The sequence below is a fragment of the Anastrepha ludens genome, chromosome 6, assembly GCF_028408465.1.
Source record: "Anastrepha ludens isolate Willacy chromosome 6, idAnaLude1.1, whole genome shotgun sequence".
Classification (NCBI taxonomy): domain Eukaryota; kingdom Metazoa; phylum Arthropoda; class Insecta; order Diptera; family Tephritidae; genus Anastrepha; species Anastrepha ludens.
Window position 1 is genome coordinate 53,434,544 of NC_071502.1, and position 6,000 is coordinate 53,440,543.

The 6,000-nt window shown below is 33.4% G+C and overlaps 1 protein-coding gene across 2 annotated transcripts in view; it reads right to left on the reverse strand.

Moving 5' to 3' along the window:
* The window catches only part of LOC128865897 (GTP-binding protein RAD), a 187,385-nt gene extending 182,251 nt beyond the window's left edge, over window positions 1–5,134 (reverse strand). For both annotated transcript variants that reach the window (XM_054106292.1, XM_054106293.1), the window contains exon 1: window positions 5,116–5,134. The gene's annotated coding sequence lies outside the window, so the exon portion shown is untranslated. The remainder of the gene's footprint in view (window positions 1–5,115) is intronic.
* Window positions 5,135–6,000: the final 866 nt, after the last annotated feature.

The following is a 6,000-nucleotide window of genomic DNA, read 5'->3' on the forward strand; positions in this document are numbered from 1 at the left end:
AGTAAAAGCAAAATGTTTCTATGCTTATTTTTTCTCGTATTTATAGATGCTGGTTTTGAAGTTTCGATCGATTGAGGAAAAGAGAGCGCTCAACTTTCCATTCAATAGAAATAATTTCCCTTTTTTTCGAAATGTCTTGTCTATGAACGCATAAGGAAAAACTTTAAATACTGTTGTGTTCAAGAATGTTACTGTATATATGTATATACATTTCATTTATTTTTCTTCTTTTAAGTAAACAATATATGTGTGCGTTAGCTTTTGTATATGAGTGCCATTCTAGAAAACAAAAATGTTGCAGCGGTTGTACTATATACTTTTTGTAGATTTGTTATCGAGAAATATCTAATTTGTATTCATTGAAAATCATTTTCATTCGGGCGGCCTACCTGTTCTTTCATACAACGTATTTGCTAGAATTTTGTGTATACTGTAGAATAAAATCCTATCAAGTTTAAACAAATTGCCGTAAATCAGTGGCATTTTGTAGCCAGTTCAAACTAGCACTTTGTTAATTTGTGAAATTTTAATGGACTATAAAATTCCATACCCAGAAAAATTCTTGTAAAAAATTTGAAATTTTTGGTGAAATGTTGAAAAAGTGAACAAAGTTTGCGTATGGTGCAGAAGCTTGGACGATGACAACATCCGATGAAGCGACGCTTGGAGTGTTCGAGAGAAAGATTCTGCGCAAGATTTTTGGATCTTTGCACGTTGGCAATGGCGAATATCGCAGGCGATGGAGCGATGAACTGTATGAGCTTTACGACGAAATGCTCCAGCTTTGAAAATATTCGATGTGGTACCAGCTGGTGGTAGCAGAGGAATAGGTGGTGCGTTGGAAAGATCAGGTGGAGAAGGACTTGGCTTCACTTGGTGTATCCAATTGGCGCCGGTTAGCACGAGAAAGAAACGACTGGCGCGCTTTGTTAAACTCGACCAAAATCGTGTAAGCGGTTATAGTGCCAATTAAGAAGAAGAAGAACAAAGTTTGAAGTATGGCTTTTGTTGCAACATAAACTTTATTGAAAAAGAAAAAAATGGTGTGTTTCTTTTTTTGCAACGTGATGTATAAGAAGTAATCGTAGGGCTACGAGTTAAAAGTGGTTACGGCAAGTATATATAAAAATTCAGAAATGAGGTATGCAAGCAAATGATATCATATATTTCCTATTGGGTTACTTACAGCTCTCTTGAGCTGGTATTCATGCGAACTAAACGAATCTATGTCTACATATAAACTGGTGAGCACAGGGACGGATCCCAGACTGCCTAATCGTCAGCCACTTGGTGTGTACCAGTAGTCCAAGACCAATCTACTCACATTGTTTTCGAGGTACGTATTCCACATTTGCTTATGCTAGGCAGGAGGCCATCGTCGGCGCAGCATTACAAGTAGATCGCCATATGCATGTAGCGGTACAATCACCGCCTTTGCATTACACTTCGCCCGTCTTTTATTAACCCCCTGGAAGATAGCTGAATACGTGCTTGATCACAGTAACTCTTAATAATTAAGGACGCAAAATAAATTCTCTAAATTTACATTGATATTATTTTTTTTGTCTACAATCATCTCCTGGAAAATTTGAAATTTAAAAAAAAACACAAAAAAATTAAAAGCTGTGCAAGGACAACGAGCGATAATAAAACTAACAGTAATTTTTTTAATTATTCTTCTGTTGCAACTTCACACACTTTAATTACAGTAAATTATAAAATACATTATGCAACATCTCCCAGTGATTGGTGTTCACTTGTTTTCACTGTTTGTAAAGTTATATTTCATGACCTCCTGTCTTTCGTATAGAAAGTAACAAAAGTGGGCTGTCACGTGACAGATGAAATGCAATGTTCCAGAGGCGATTGGCTCCAGCTCTTACAAAATCTTACTACCGTAGGATACTTATGCGAATACGTATGTATGTGAAATTCCAAAAGGCACGCGACTTGCTGTTAGTAAAACAATTAAAGCAATTTGTTGATGGCAATATAAAATTTATTTATCGTTGAAAAAAAAACGATTAATCATAAAGACAAACAAGAATTAACCAAAGAACAAGCAAAGGTTATTCTAACACTAAAAAAAAAAATAAAAGAAAAAATAGAAATAGATGATGACTAACCAACCGAACAACGAAAAATAACGCCTTAGGAGAGACGATAAAAATAAACAACAAAAAGCCATTACTTCTTTCCGTTTTTTTTTGAGAAATAAAAAGAAAATTTTACTCAGAAATTAATTCTCACTTTTTAATGACCAGAATAATATGAAAAGAGAAGCTCCCCAAACTTACTTCATACATTATATTTTATTATATTTTTTACGAAAATTAGATCAGGCAATATTCATAGGTAATAAAATAATAGCTCGTAAATTTATATTTTTTTGTTCTAATAAATTTGGGTAAAACCAAATCGCTCTTTAATGTGCGAGTGTTCATAATAAAAATGTATATTTATTGGTGAAAACCAGCAAAAATGCGTATATTTGGCAGCCTCGGTTGTCTTTCACGCTCGTTTATTTTTTAATTATCTCATTGCGGAGGCTGCCAATGCCCACAGCTGTAAAATTTTCAGATTTTTCTTTGAACTCATTTAGCATCGTTAGGTGTGTGGTTGGTAATATGTGTGTATATGTGTGTATTTATGATTTGGTTTTTTCAGTAAGATCGACTGAAAAATTCGCAAATTTATTTTTACACAAAGAAATTATAGTGCGTTCAAATGCATGAGTAAGCATGCAGTCTCTTCTTATGAGCCACTCAGGCTTTCAGTTCGAAAAATGTTGTGGTAGGTTTCTGGAACCGATATTAGCAGGGCAAATGTCGAAGAAGGTGTTGCTTGTCTAATGGCTGCTAAACCTTCGATTGTATCAGGACTAAACAAAATTAGGCATAGATTTGCCATTTCATGATTAAGCGCACGAAGAGATTTTTTGGTATGCTTAGAAAAGTATTTGAGCTTCAGTCGCTGCCTACTTAGCTGATCTCTAATGTAGAAACACTGCAAAAAGTTCTGTCTTAAGTGCATTCATTCGCAAATAATGCTCCATTTATTTCAGAGGTTAGAGTTTTTACCAATCATAATGACGTTGCATAATTTATAACCGACTGGCCATAGGCATAAGTTCCGATCACAATTTCTGACTGGATATCACAGCTTCCACCTTTTATTTCGGACGTGTTGGCCGTTTTGGGATAAGATATATGCAGTGCAATATTCTAATGTGATTGGATGCGTCACACAAGTAAAGGGTTTTTCAGTAAGAGCGCTTCAACTTTTGAACTTTTTTGAATAAAACACAAACGGTTTGACTTTTTTAACTAATTTTTTTTTTATTATCGAGTTTGAACATATACATTTAAGTATGAAATTCGATTTCTTTTGCATGACCACCGCGTGCACGTTTTACGAAGTCCAATCGTTGAACCCAATTTCCGACCACTCTTTTGCATAAATCGGCCGAAATTCCAGCAATTTCGCGTTCAATATTGGCTCTGAGCTCACAAATCGTCGCCGGCTTGTTACTGTAGACCAATGACTTCACATAACCCCAAAACGGGACGGCTTGTTAAATGGACCGTAAAATGGCCGTAATGCTCTTAAAGTAGCAGCAACAGAACGATTAGTTTCATAAAAAATTTGCACGATTTGCAATCGTTGCTCAAGTGTGCAGCGTTCCATGATGAAATGTATACTAATGAAGTTTACAAATGGCAAGCGAAAAATAAAAAATATTGCGTCGTTCGCCCTCCCTATCGGAAAAAAGTTGAAGCGCACCTATTGAACAACCCTATAGTTGAATCTGTGGTCGAGATGTATGCGACATCCTAGAATTATTAAGGCCGTATGCAAGCTATCGATGCAGACTCTTAAAAGTTGGGTGATTCTCACACGAACATATACACCAGGCGAAAAATCAAAACGCCATACCACTTGTGATTACAAATTTTAACATTTTTAATTTGTTATCTACAAATTTTTAATGAAAATGTAGCTCCTTCTGTAATACAAGTTACAACCTGTAACCAAGTATCATACAAACCTTGTGCAAAATTCAGAAAATTTCAGCAATTTTTTATTAATTTTTTTTTTTTACTTTTTATTCAGAAATTTTACAAAACTTCGAGGAAAATAGAAGGTTCAAAGTATCTCATAAACTGCATTGGTTTCGTAAAATTTTTTGGTTATTGGTTATTATAGTGCATTTTCTTCCATATAAAATACATTTTTTACATATAGTAGAGGAAAAGTTCAACAGCGTAAATCACTTTGAAATTATGGAAATTTTGAAAGCATTTCAAACCTTCACTCCATACGCAAAAGTATTTTGAAAATTCTAATTAAAGTGTGATAAATTTTGATGGAGCGTTTTTGAAAATCTGACGCATTTTCCTGAATTCCGTCCAAAGAGGGCAACCTTGACTTTTATTAAAGAATGAACCATATTTTGGATCATAGTCAAGTATAAATTTAAAAAAATGCATATGTATATGTGAAAATTTATGATCAGAAATGGTGCGGATTGTTTTTTTTACGGATATAATTCTATGAAACGCAAAATAGTTATGGCTGTTGGAGACTTCTGAATGAAATTGTATAGAAAATGCATGACAAATTTTTCAGATAGACTAATATGCTAACCCAGTAAGGGTTTTATATGAAATATGAAATACACAAATCAAACACTCTTAACATAAAAGTGTGCGCCATTATGGTAACAATCTGTAGTGAGCAAACATCAAAAGTAAACCAAAAGCAGTTGTTAACTCATTGTAGTGGTAGCCCTTGATATTTTTGTAACTTTGCAGACCTTTTAACTTTAGTTAAGTTCTTGGGTGAAATATAATATTATATATGGCAGATGTTGCTCTTCTCAGATGTTTTTTTTAGAAGTTTTAAAATGTTAACCAAGTGTAGATTTAAAGTACACTGTACTTTTGCAAGCAGAGTAATAAAGAGACTTGAAGTTTCTCAGCTTGAAGCATAATATTATCATTATTATAAAATAATTTTCTCAATATGGTCAATTATGTTGCTTAGTTTGCTCACATTAAGAAAGCATACATACGCACTTATTTTCTTAGTAATTTTAAAACTAAATCAACTTACGGCAAATTGACTGAAATTCAGCGATTCATCTCGACTTACTGAAATGAAAAAAAAAAAAAATAGAAATTAATTAAAATTTTTTGCATAAAAAGTTATGTTTTAAGCAATCTAAAATGTGTAAATGCTAATGTTTATATCAATCAAAAACTAAAATCGAAGTAGATAATTCATATGACTACAACATCGCGTAATTGTCAATTCATATTACTTTCCCTGATCTTATATTTCATTTATTAAAAACAAGAGAAGTTTTTAATAAAATTCCAATACATTCGCTGGTGTGAGTGAAATAAAAAAAATGTAGGCGTACTTAAATATTAGGGTGCAGTGAATTTGTTTTTTAAGAAGTTTTGGCAGGCCTACAGAAAGTTGGTTTTCTATCCCGGAAGGAATGGTGTAAATTTAAACGTTTCGTTTTCAATTTGCAAAATTATGTACGCAGAGACTGCAAGTCGCCACAATTCATTTTGGTTGTTGCTAATGTTATGGGTGGTTTCAAATCCTTTTCATGGCCTTTTAAGTTAACGTATAAAGCCATTTCTGGAACAATATCGAGACGCACGCCACAAATAGGAGAGGAGCTCGGCCAAACACTCCAAAAGGGTGTATGCGCCAATTATATATATATGTACATACATATATTGATGCATTTGTCGGCAACAAATGTTTTCCAGTGGCGAGTTGGCTTTTTGGGGGTAAGTTATGTTGGTTTTATTTTTATTATTATGTGAATGTTAATAGTTTTTTATTATTCTACTTTCGCATTGCAGTTACAAACATGAAACATGAAATCTTTGATATACAATAGTATTTTAATATTTGCGTAAAATACTCGTATCGTTTATTTTTCCAAATTTTGTTAAGCTTAGTGCTCTTCAAAACATT